General features: G+C 38.4%; 1 protein-coding gene across 1 annotated transcript in view; it reads right to left on the bottom strand.

Moving 5' to 3' along the window:
* COL22A1 (collagen type XXII alpha 1 chain) overlaps positions 1–14,384 on the bottom strand; it is a 2,341,282-nt gene that overhangs the window by 485,672 nt on the left and 1,841,226 nt on the right. The gene's annotated exons all lie outside the window — the stretch shown is intronic.

The raw sequence follows: 14,384 nt of genomic DNA, 5'->3' as shown, positions 1-14,384 counted from the left end.
TACTTGCATATACTTCTCTCCGTATATACCCTCAGGTGGTATTCTATTATAGCTTGGGCCTCCAAATATATATTCCTTATGCTATAGTATTCCAGTTTCCTAATATTATCATACATCCTTGATAAAAGGCTATAACATCTCTCTCTCTCTCTTATAACATCTTCATATACATATATATATATATATATATATGGTGGGTCTACTTAATTTCATTGAAAACTCATTTCGATGAAACTCAGATGACTGGGACCAATTGACTGAAAGCTCTCTATATCTATGGATACATATATACATATATATATATATATATATATATATATATATATATATATATATGTATACATATATGTGTATATATATATATATATATATATATATATATATATATATATGGGTCTATCTGAGTTCATCGACATTTTAAAATACCGAAAACGAATTAACCGACACCAAAACAGCGAAACTCATTTAACCGACGCCAGAAGATCGACAGTTCACAAACACGACATCTCATACACCCGACACAACATACCAACAAACAAAACACATCCCCTATCCAACACTCACACACACAACACAAGCACACCAAAACCCTTACAAACAAACACTAACCCATACATACACAACTAACCACAACCCTGACCCAAACCCTTACCCTAAGGTCCGTCACTATCGCACACTCACCCAACCCGCGCCCTAACCCTAACTCACTTATCCCACCCCTACCCCTACAAAACACCAACATTGCACACTTACCTTACTCGCACACTCACCTAACCCGCGCCCTAACCCTAACTCACTTATCCCACCCCTACCCCTACAAAACACCAACATTGCACACTTACCTTACTCGCACACTCACCTAACCCGCCCTAACCCTAACTCACTTATCCCACCCCTACCCCTACTAAACACCAGCATCGCACACTTACCTTACTCGCACCCTTACCCCATCACAGCTTCTCAGCGTCGGTGTCTTCCTCCGTCGGTCTTCTGCCTCGTCGATCTTCTGGCGTCGGTGACATGACTTTCGACATTCTCGTGTCGGTTAATCCATTGTCGGTATTTTAACGTGTCGATGAACTCAGATAGACCCATATATATATATATATATATATATATATATATATATACACATATATATATATATATATATATATATACACACACACACACACACACACACACACACACACACACACACACACACACACACATATATATGTTGCTTCACTAGGGACGGCTTGCACCTGTCACCCCTGGGCTTTCGGACATTGGCAAAGGCTCTTGCCACCCCCATAGTGCCTTTTTTAGGCAAGGCTCAAAAGACAAACCCACCACCATAGAAAACAAAATGAAAAAGAAACTAAGGGTAAGGCTGCTCAATGCCAGAAGTCTAAACCTCAAGATGCATGCACTCGAAACCCTCCTCAGTATGGAGAACATCAATATCAAGGTTCCAGAGAGCACCTCAGCATTACCAGGATATACCTCATATCATGCTTTTCAGCCCCAAAACTCGGACCAAACCACAAAAGGAGGGGGAGTATCCATATTCATAAAAGATACCCACACCTCCAGGTTAGTGGAGTTGCACAAAATATCGGAAACCATTAATGTGCAGCTAACAGTGGGCAAAACTGCCTTTCAGTTTGTAGCATGCTACAGACCACTCTCTCAAAATCAGGAATCCCACTCGGCCTTCCTGAGAACACTGGAGAATATGAAGATCTCTCCAAACACCATTATATTGGGTGACTTCAACTACCCAAACATAGACTGGGAGCACTACTCAAGCCCCAACACCCTAACCCAAAGATTCCTGGAATTTATAAACTCTAATGCTATGGAACAACTAGTCACCACCCCCACAAGATGTGAAAACATACTAGACCTGGTCATCACCAATATGGGGACTCTATGCTCCACACCAGAGGTATACCCCTCTTTGGTAAGATCGGACCATAAGTTAATTTCACTGGACATCCACATCCCTACCCCACCCCCAGCCCAGAAAACCACAGTGAAGAACTTCTCAAAAGCAAACTTCACACTTCTCAAATCTGAGGTGGAATCCTTCAAGGCCCCTGGGCCAGATGAAACTATGCCCCAAACTGCAGAATCCATTATAAATGCATTCTATGGAGACCTCCAGGAATGCATGGATCATGCTATCCCAATCAAAACCAAGACCCAATCTCTCAAAGGCAGGCGTCCAAACTGGTGGACCCCAGCCATAAATAAGCTGTACAACAAAAGGAGGAAGCTACTACAGGACAGAACAAAATCCCTAAAAGGGAAGGCATCTCTGATCAGTACTAACAAAAAACTACGATCCCTCATAAAATCCTCCAAGACCAACTTCGAGAGAAAAATTGCAAAGGACACTAAAGATAATCACAAGGCTTCTTTAGTTATGTCAGGAACCTGGGTGGCAACTCCCAGATATGCTCAGAGTTGATCCAAAATGGCACAAAATACACTGAACCCACAGACATTGCCAACATACTGGCAGACAGGTTCAGAACAAACCCCCCCCCCCTCCCGAAAGAGCAAATAGCTATCCCAGTAGAGTGCTTCTTCCCGAACATCTCAGATGCTAAGGTGAAAGCAGCCCTCTCCAAAGCAAAAAACACAGCATCAATGGGACCAGACGGTGTCCCTGGTTGCGTCCTGCATGAACTCCAAGAAGAGCTAAAACCTCACGTAAAGCTGCCTTACTACAGGATATGTACCCAAAGAATGGCGTACAACAGCAGTGGTCCCACTCCACAAGTGTGGTGCCTCTACGGATCCTGGAAACTATCACCCCATACGCTTGACTAGCCTGGTCTGCAAAGCTATGGAGAGGATCATCATGGAACTCATAAACAAAGACATTGGGGACCTACAGACATTGGATCCCACCCAATTTGGCTTTGTTAAGGGCAGATACTGCCTCTTGAACCTGGTAGACTTCTTTGAAACAGTCACAAAGGCCATTGATGAAGGGAAGGTAGTCCACATAGCCTACCTGGACCTCGCAAAAGCCTTTGACACAATACCCCACTTGGGCATCATAGATAAGCTCTCCAGCTTAAATATAAACCCCTATGTCATAAGATGGGTTGCAAACTGGCTCAAAGACAGAACCCACATGGTCAGAATTGCTGGTGCCATGTCAGACTCGAAACCAGTTACAAATGGAGTCCCACAAGGCTCAGTCCTAGGACCGCTCTTGTTTGGTTTATACTTTTCTGAGGTACAGGCTAACACAGGAGGACTGTGGCTGACAAAGTTCGCAGATGACTGCAAACTGGGCACCATAATCGACTCCCCAGCTGATATAAGCATCCTCCAAGAGAGTCTCACAGAGACGGATAACTGTTGCCAACGCCATGGCCTAAAGCTAAATGCCAAAAAGTGTATAGTCATACCCTTTGGCAAAAACAAAGTGCCCACAAATTACCACATAGGTGGCAATCCATTAAGCACAGAAGAAGTTATTAGGGACCTGGGGACCCAAGTTGATAGTAATCTCTCCTTTGATAACCACATTGCCAAAGTGGTTAGAAAGACCTTCTACATAGCCCACCTTATCATGAAAGGATTCACATCTTAATCAAAGGAGGTCATCGTGCCCCTCTATTCATCCCTCATCAGGCCCATAATTGAATACAATGCCCCATTTGGGATGTATCTTACCCGGCACCTGCAGCAACTGGAAAGACCCCAGAAGTACCTCACAAAGAGGATCAAGGGACTCAAACAGATGCCATATGCTGCTCGGCTAAAGAAACTCCAGCTCTACTCAGTTGCATACCACCTACTTAGAGGTGATTTATGCCTGACATATAAAGCTATGTCCAACCCGAAATTAATGGACATGCTCTACCTCAGAAAATCCAAATCCCTTAGAGCTACGCGATCAAGGGACATGAACCTCAGCACAGAAATAAACAGGACATGCTGGAGGGACAGATTCATAACCCAGAGGCTCCCCTCACTCTGGAATAAAATCCCGGTCCATGTTAGGCAGGGCCCCTCACTGATTCTCTTCAAGAGGAATCTTGATGAGTGGATGGGAGATTGTAGGTTTACCCCAGGGATTACTTCTGTGTCTCTACTAGATAGAGACACAGTAAACAAACCATAAAATGGGCACAGTAAACTCAATTCAAGGGTGGCGAAAGCTAAACACACGCTGGCTAGGCTTACAAATGCCCTAGGGCAGTTAGCCTAGTATGAACCTATGAACCTATATATATGGTTTACTATCATAACGTCGAAGAGGTGATCATAAACCTATCATATTTGCGATTCACATCTCCGAATTTCTCAACAGTAAACGGTTTGTGATGCCGAAAGTACTGCAAAAGTTGAATTCAACTTAGTTGAAGTACGAAACCTACAACAGCAAGCAGTATAGCCAACACCTGTACTACGAACACTTATATGTTCTGTCTGCGCCCCCCACACTCCATGCCACTTATATATTCCAACTCTGAGGTTGCACTACAGTGGGGAAAAGGGTAATTTCCCAATCCCCACTGTACTGCAAATGGACCTTATCACATTCACGTCACCGATGACAGCTATGCAAATTCACTTTGCATTCCCTGAAGGATTCTCTCGCACTTATGCAGGTTAGACAAAATGGAATCTCCTGTTAGTCGGCATTCCAAATTTCATCTAATTAGCACTCGAAATTCTAATAGTAAACATATATATATATATATATATATATATATATATATATATATATATATATATATATAGATATATATATATATATATACACACACACACACATACATATATGTGTGTGTATATATATATATATATATATATATATATATATATATATATATATATATATATATATGTATTACTATAGGTGACCACCTTCTTTGGCAGCATTAACTTTTTCTTCTAATAGTGGAAGTTTATGCAGCTGAATGATCTTTTGAATTCTGCAGCAGTATACATTGTATACTACTGACATTTCTTCAGACAGCATGTGACTAATTACCATTAGCCATGTGCTCAGACTGCCAGATTAGCATACAACGCTGCCAGCATTATGTCCTCTGCACTGAATCTTCCACAAATGGAATAGTTTACCATGACTGGGAAAGTGGCTTTGTTAAGACTTACCATTTCATGTAAGCCTTTCTGAATTCCAGGATGGGTTACTGTTTTTGTTTTTTTTGCTGTTGTTTTCTTTTTCTTTTGGGGGTATTTAATACAGGCCAGATTCTATAAAGCCTACACTAAGTGTAAACTAAGTGTACACTAGTGTACATGATACGTATTCAAGAACATTCTTGTCAACATTTCTTGCGCTTTCTTGTCACTCAGACAGATTACACTAAGTGTATATATAGTCTACACTTTGTGGTAATCTTTATGAATCCTTGTCAATATTCAAAGCTGCAAGAATATCAGTAGGAAAACTAAAATTAGGAGGAAGATGCTATGAGTTATGTCTGTGTTGTCTTTTCACTCAGAATGGTATACACAATGTACTCTTAATGTGGACGTTATGGAATGTTTTAGTGTAATTATTTTGCTTAATTATTATTATTATTATTTTATTATTTATTTATGCATTTACAGACTGTCTCTAACAAAGACATAGGTACCAAATCAGGTGTAAATTTCTAGTTTGAAAAAAAAAAAAAAAAAAATGGCCAGTACAACCAATGGTGAAATATATTATTATTTAATGTTTAATAATCATAATACAAGGTGAACAGCATACAGGATTCAGCAAAAGCCTTTTTCAGTGCCAGATCCAAGTGAAAAGCACCCTTTACAAATACACAATATATCTAAAACATCAAATGCCCACCCCTTTTCCCAAAGCCAATCAAAATATGTTATTTAAACCAGGGAAAACCAACACTTCTAATTTAATAATCCAGGTCCATTCTTTTTTATTTAATAAGTCATGCAACAGTGGTTTGGGACTGAAATGTGTATGCACAAGTAGCTGAAAATCAGTTGATGAACCCTGTGTTATAAGAAGATGGTGTTGGATCCCACATTGTATTTTAGAAAGAATATAGATCCTGTTTTACCTTAGTGTTTGAGGAAGGGATCATTATTAAGAGTATGCCGTACCATTTAATAGCAACAGACCCCACTCCTCAATATTTCTACATGGTACCTAAAATTCATAAAAACATGTTGTGTCCCCTGGGTAGACCCATATTTTTGGATCATGGCTCATTAACAGAGCCTGTTTCTGCTTTTCTCACTAAATATTTGAAACCTTTATTAACTGAAGTTCTATATAGGATTAAAGTCACTACAGAATTTCTCAATATAATGATGGATATGCAATTAGAAAAAAAACATGGCATATGTGTACTTTAGATATCAAACCACTATACACTAATATTCCACAATGGGCTGGCATATTGGCTGTAGAACTTTGGTTAAACAGATTAGGCTTATATAGCCATTGATTTAATACATCCCTGTTATGTTTAATCAAGCATGTTCTGACCAAAAATTTTATTTTATTTTATTTTAATGGTACCTACAGTTGAAAGGTACAGCAGTGAGGGCTTCCTTTGCCTCCATTTATACTGACCTTTTTATTTGGTATATAGAAGAACAATTGATATATGATGCCAGCGATGACATTTATTTGGAAGAAATAAATATTTGGAGATGCTATCTTGATGATTGCTGGCAAATGTGGAAATCTGATGTGGTTTATTTGAAAGAATTCATACAATATATGAATGACAACAAATGGGGTTTACAAGTTACTGCTTTTTATGATATTAATGACATTTCTTTTTTGGATGTAAAGGTTCTTAAAAGAGTTGATGGTATGCTTTATACTTCCTTATTTCGAAAATAGTTTAATTGTAATTCCCCATTGGATGCCAACAGTTGTCATCCATCATAAATTGTCAATAATATTCCCAAATCCCAGTTTCTATGGGTCAAGAGAACTTGCTCTTCTGTGGAGGAGTTACATAAATGTTGGGAAGAACTAGCAGTTAGGTTTCGAGTCAGGAGATATAATAAAGCTGTTAAGCAGCAAGCTCATCGTTTTGCTCAGATGTGGATAGGACCACCTTATTAGGATATAATATCAAGAAAAAACATGATACAAATATTCATTTGGTTACCAGATTTGGTTGTAATACTAGGTGTTTTGTGATTTAATTAATAAACAGTGGGGAATACTTTTGGCTGGGAATAAGTATAGAAGGGGTAAAACTAATGGAAATGTTTTAAATAATTTTAAATAAACTGTTCACTCTGACTCAATAGTCAGTTATCAATTAAAGGTACTCCTTTGGTAGTTTTTTTCCCTGTGGACATTGTATAGCTTGCAAACATGTTGCAAAAATAAAACAATTTTCATATGTTAATACATTTGTTGCATTTGATATCAATGTTTTATTATTTGGTTGAACGTACATGTTCTGCTTTTTCTGTAGGACAAACATCTAGACAGTTTAAATTATGCATATCTGAACATTTAAATGACATTAGAAATAAATGAATGTCTAACACTTATATAAGCACGTTTTGCAGCTCCTACAGCAACATAAGATTCACTGCTATTGGTTGTATATGCATTAGAGGACTCAATAAGCTGGGTTGGCATGACTTATTAAATACAAAAGAATGGACCTGAATTATTAAATTAGGGGTGTTGTTTTCCCCTTGTTTAAATGATGTATTTTGACTGGCTTTGGGGGAAGGGTGTGTGTTTGATTTTTAGATACAGTATTTGTAAAGGGTGTTTTTCACTTGTTGTATTTGGCACTGAAGAAGGCTTTTGCCAAAACTGGTATTATGATTATTAAACATTAAATAATAATATATTTCACCGCTGATTGTGCTGAATGCTTTTTTGTTTTTTCAGTTCTTATGTTTTTTGGCCCTGCACTACTACTGTACTTGTGTATTTTGTGTGTTCGTAAATTTCTAGTTCCCCGTCCACTAGCCCAAATTATGTTTGAATTGAGTTAGGGAAGACATCTGATTCACATGGATGAGAAATATGTTCCAGAGAAATGGTAGTCTTTCAGCCACACACCTACCCTGCAACATGTTCTATTTATGTTTCATTTGAGGTTTATTTCCCTAGATTGAGGAATTATGATGCTGTTTGTTTTGCAAATGTCCAACATGTCAACCAGACTTGGATCAGAGGATTATTTTTACGCCAGAAATAGACTGTCTCTCAGCAATCTATAGGAGACTGAGAACAGGGATTGGGCTTTGAGGTGATTCATCTTATACACGTTGTTTGCACCCTCTATTCTTTTTTTGAGAGGAACCCTCGTGGACACTCCAGTTGCTGCATAAGCCTGGTCAGGTACATACTGAAGGGGAATTGTACTCAATGAGTCTGGTTAGGGTCTAGTACATAGAATCAATGACATCCTTGGATATAGATGCCATAACCTTGCTTATAAACTGTGTACAATATAGAATGATTTCCTTACTATAGACATATGATGGTCAAATGCCATGTAACTGTCTACATGTATCCTTAAATCCCTGATCTCTGAGTCTACACTTAGGCATGTACTATAAGTGTGGTAGTTTCCAGAGGTAGCTGTATTTACAATGGATACTATTATGCACTTAGTGGCATTGAGTTTTAGAGCTTGACTCTGGTGCCAGTTTTGATCTGTGTTAGGCCTTCTTGGAGGGCATTATTTTCTTTGGTGAATTCTATGACTGTGCCTAGTTTGTAACTGTCTGAAAATCTGGTTGGTCAGTGCTACCTGATGTTGACCTTGACATCAAAGAAGTAGATGCCAAAAAGAGCATCCTCAACAACAATATTTGAGGAACTCTGCAATGACTGTCGTTTTTGAAAAGGTATGCTCCCCTATCATAACATTCCAGGGTTCTATCTGTGAGCCAGCTGATAATAATCAATATACAGGCAACAGTAAACACATTATTTACAGTTTCAACATTCTCAATGTGTGTGTGCGTGTGTGTGCGCTTGTATGTGCGCGTGTGTGTGTGTGTGTGTGTGTGTGTGTGTGTGTGTGTGTGTGTGTGTGTGTGTGTGTGTGTGTGTGTGTGTGTGCATGTGTATGTGTGTGTATGTGTGTGTGTGTGTGTGTGTGTGTGTGTGTGTGTGTGTGTGTGTGTGTGTGTGTGTGTGTGTGTGTGTGTGTGTGTGTGTGTGTGTGTGTGTGTGTGTGTGTGTGTGCATGTATGCATGCGTGTGTGTTTGGGTGTGTGTGTGGGGGGGTCTGTATAAAGCATACCTGGCCTATCCTGCAAACCTTGGGAGTGATCACACCCTCATTGTCTGGGTGGCATGCCAAACCACCATGTTTTCTAATGAAACAACAACAATAACTTCCAACAAAGATACTGAAGGAAGGACTTCCACTGGTGCATGTAGATAGGTTGATGTTGACTGCAGCTGCAACTCAAACATTGGGAGTGACTGCACCTCCACTGTCTGTAAGTGTCGCTGATGACTGGGTGGCATATAAGACTGACTGACAGAGATGCAACAACTGCAAGCTATGAAGGTGAAAAAGGGCCTCCCACTGGGCCAGTTACATGGATTGATGGTGCATGCAACAAGCAATGCCCAACATTACAGAAGGAGAAATTATGTGTCTGGCCCGGGTCTATATTATAAGTTTAAAGTCTGAAAACTTCGAATGTCATATGATCGACTCCATATGAGTGAGGTTTTCAAACATCAAACTTAAAATATAAACAAACTAAAAACAAAAAAACCTACCCGAATGCTCTATGCAGGTGGGCAAGCCCCCCTGCACCCCCACACCCCCTGCTACTTAAATATACCAACTCTGAGATTGCACTACATTGAAGTGAAGGGAAATATTCCCTATGGTGATCTCCGTTGAAATGTTCAATGTTTGAAAACTTTGCTCATATGATGTCGATCATATGAGATTCAAAGTTTTCAAACTTCGAACTTATGATATAAACCCATGTGGCCCAGCTGCTTGCATGAGCACTCAAGGTTATACAGTTTCATACACTTAGCACAGCCTGATCAATAATTACTGTTGTCAGCATAATGTAGTTTCACATAAGAATATGGAACTCCATCATCATTGCTACTCTTTCCTGGACATCTGACACATGTTCCATGTCATGGTCTATTTTCTGAAGGCTTCCTGCAGGTCTTGGATGGTGGCGATCTAACCAAGTAGCAGGTACTCAATACATAGCAGCTGCCACTGAACTGGTCATTTCCTTGGAGAATATCCACCCTAATAAAGTCCTGCAATGACTACCATCCTGCTACACCTTGTGATGCAATGACATCCTATGGAAAACAGAAGGGAAATAAATATGTGGTTATGTAGCACACCACACTGCTCTATTCTGCAAGGCAACATTCTGTGGGACATACTACTGTTATCTACTAATTGCATCCATACGGGTCATACTATACTCACTTTTCTAAAGAATTTCATTGTATCTGCCTATGAATATGTACCTGTCGATATATATCTAGATCGACACACACACACATACACACACACACACACATATATATATATATATATATATATATATATATATATATATATATATATTTATATACATATCTGCGTGTGTGTGTTTATCTATTAATGTGTGTGTGTGTGTGTGTGTGTGTGTGTGTGTGTGTGTGTGTGTGTGTGTGTGTGTGTGTGTGTGTGTGTGTGTGTGTGTGTGTGTGTGTGTGTGTGTGTGTGTGTAGTAATCCATTCAGACTGCATGGTTCCTCCATGGCTACTATAACTCAGCACAATGCTGCCACTTCACAACTGCAGTGCTATTGATACTATAAATGTAATGACACAATGTACCTTAACGTGCACAAGTATACGCCAGGTTATGGCGCATCTATCACTGCTGTAATACTCACCCAAAGTGCCAGCTATTGAGTTTACACAGGACTTCCACTGATGAAGCCAAAGATATTTTCCTAGTTGCCTACAGTTCCCTGCAGGTAACGTGGTCACCCAACTCCTGCCAGATATTGCTCTTTTGCCAGGTAGAATTTCTTGTGCTCACTTCAGTCTTTTCCAGTTACAAATCATGTGATAGGTAGAGCATGATCATGGTCTTCTTATGGGACCAGATAGAAGTGTGGCTTCATGCCTTCACAAGAGCTGCCATCTTTTGAAGAGCCACACACAAATGAGGAACGTATGATCAACAATGTATTAATCAGGGTTAGAACCACTACCTGTAGAGTGTGGTATCATCTTAACTAAACCTTTGTGCTAGCATGGTCATTACAACAACCATTGATACTTTTGGCAGGTTTGCTGTAATGAAAACTTGACGCATACTGATTCTCCCTTAAATAAAACCACTTACATTTCCTTTTATTCTTCATAAAAATGAAAGTGTATGATTAGTAATTTGTATTGATAATGCTTATTGGTAAATTATTTGTTTTGTACCTGAATACCAGTATGTGCTACAGTACAGCAGACTTTTTTATTGGAGATGGATAAATCTCACTGTTTTACTTTTAAGTTTCAGAAAGTTATGATTAGTTTGAGGTGGTAGGTTGTGACATACAGTGTTGGTTGTGCAGGGATTATATTCAGATTGCTGCAAAACTTGAAATTCAGATGACTCCATTTTGTTTTGTTTTTTTAACCACATTCTGATTTTGGCTAGTCTAGGGTCATATGCATGTTCCTGCGGAAAGCATGGGGTAGCTGCAGACTTCTGAAACATCTGCAGCATGTCCAAGTCACTTTTTGTGTATTACTACGGTTCAGAGAAATGCCTATAAATTATCCTAATTTGCATATAAAGTGTAAATGGTTGTGTTTTTTCCCCAGTAAGTTGAGCCTCACCATACTAGCTTGAGAATTGCTGAGCTAGGTGACAAATGTAACATACTGCAGACTTTCTACAGTAAGGAAATATTTTAAAAATGTTATTTAATAAGACATTTAAAATATTTCAATATTAATTTAAGGCTCATTTGCAATGAAGTTTATGTTGGGCATGTTACGATAGCATTGACTAATAGGTACATTTCTGTCATTTTTGAAGTTGCATTTCATGACAACAGACGTGGAAATGCTTACTGATGACAGCAGTTGATCATCAGTGTAGTATAACTTACTGATTGAGCATACATGGGTTTAAATGTGGTAATTTAGTACAGAGGTTTTACTGCGCTAAGGACATAAGCAGGTGTGATGAATTTGGTAGTGACAGTGAAGAATAAAAAATGGCAGTATATCACAATTGCAGGGGATAAGGTACGCATGCTTTTTTGTGATGAAAGTGACAAGATCCATAACCTGAATAAACTGCAAAATATTACAGTCTTACATGGCTACACTGAGATTTTTGTTAGGTAATTATATTGGTTTGTGTTAAATAACAGTTATTGCAACTGCCAGGAATATCTGGCTAGTGTTTTGTACTTTAACACCTTCTTATCACTTATCAAATTATCCAGCATCCATCTTCCTGTCCAGCACTAAAAAACAATCTACACAACTATGTTCCCAGTTGGTCATTGCAATCTAGAGACCAAAATCTCCTGTTTGTCTACAAACTTATCAGACCTACTGGGCACTGTCTGTACTCATACAAGGTTTCTAAGGCCTAGAACTCCTTACCTGTATCCATCAGGCCAATATCCTCCCTCCCATCTTTCAAAACCTCAGCAAAACACTTCCTAGCTAAAATCGGTCTCTTTTTGCTCAAAATTAGGATAATCTATACCATTAAATGTGAACAAGTACCTTTTCATCCCTCCTTATACCTCCTTACTCTCCTTTCTTTACTTACTTCTTTACTTCTATCAAATTCTCTTTCCTGACTATCTCTCTAAATATACCATAAGCCTGTTTTTCCCTAACTTGATACTACATTTCCTGTTTGTACTTGACTAACTTACCTTTAATTTCTCTACAAACTGTTTAAAATTCCTCTAAATATTAATGATTGTCATATAGCTTGTATTGATCATTAACCAATGTTTTTATATTATATCTAATTTGTTATAATTATTTATACTGAAGATTTTTTTGAAGATTGTAAAGTTATTGTTCTAAAATGTTTTGTAATAATGAACTTTTCTCCCTTGGCTTCCACTTAAAATGGGGTTCTACCCAGTGGAACTTTCCTGGTAATCAAATGTCAATAAAATAATATAATTAATAATAAATTATTTTGGTGTCCTGTCACTGCACAGCATCTGTATGCCATTAGCATGACAGGGGACAGTCTCCCATTCTAGGGGATATATGGCAGCTATGAGTAAAAATGCAATAATAATGTTACACACAGCAGTGGTATGCTTCCTTTCTTCCTTCACTAGTTATCGCAAGCCAGTTGCATTCTCCCATGGCACATCACTTCAAAGATGGTGGCATTGTTCCCTGGAAAGTGAGTTAGCAATAATCCAAAATTGGAAGCAGACAGTGTAGTATTTACTGTGTAACCATAAAAGCGAGTCGTAGTAATTCCTGCATTTTAACACATATTTCTATTACATAATGCAGTTATTTAAAAAAAGAGAGATTACGTATTTGCTTGTTTTAGGTAACAGCATTGCATGTAGGACTTCCTGATGCTGAATCACTTATCTGCCATCTTCCATGACTTTGAAATGGCTTACTAGAACACTACACTTGCAATGGGCATCTAATACTGGCATAATATACTTCACAGATTACATTTTCTGCTACTTTGTTTTCTAGCTGGTACTTGGAAGTCTAGGAATAAGTACTCCCCCTACTGTTCATGTGAGGGCACTTGCAGATTATCAATGTCATTGAAGTGAGTTACACTTTTTTTTTTTCTTTTTCTTTTTTTAAGATTTTTGAGATTTTTTTGTTATATTTGTATTTGGAGAGGATAGAAGTTTAGTTTTTCACCTATCTGAAAGTTGCATTTCTTTCCTCTACTTTGTAGAAATCGGGCATGATGGCTGTAGTTTTTTTTTTTAATATCTACATCGCACAGACTTAGTCCCGCTGGTAATAATGGATTTAGAAGGTGCACACTGTGTGTACACGTGTTTTGGTTTCTTTATAATATATCATCAGTTTGCATTTTTTTATTATTTTGTTTTCAATTTTATTTCTTGCAGTTCTCTGAGCTTGTCAACTAGCAATGCTGCCTGAGAGATAGTAAGTATATTTTTCTTAATTAGTTGCATAAAGGGGATTACAGTAAATTGTCATACCACTTAACTATCCCTGTTCTTCTACTAAATTTCTATGGATATCACAGCAATGTTTTAAAATCTGTCCCTGATTTTGGGTTTTTGTCTCATGTTATTTCTGGCTTTACCCCTGTTTGCATGTTTTTTCATTCATTTGGTCATCATCATGCATTTGAATTGTTCTCATTCATGTGTGTGTGTGTGTGTGTGTGTGTGTGTGTGTGTG

Source organism: Protopterus annectens, chromosome 3.part1, assembly GCF_019279795.1.
Source record: "Protopterus annectens isolate FY-2018-M chromosome 3.part1, PAN1.0, whole genome shotgun sequence".
Lineage (NCBI taxonomy): Eukaryota > Metazoa > Chordata > Ceratodontiformes > Protopteridae > Protopterus > Protopterus annectens.
Note: the sequence above shows the minus strand (reverse complement) of the source record. Positions and strands in the feature narration are given on the sequence as shown.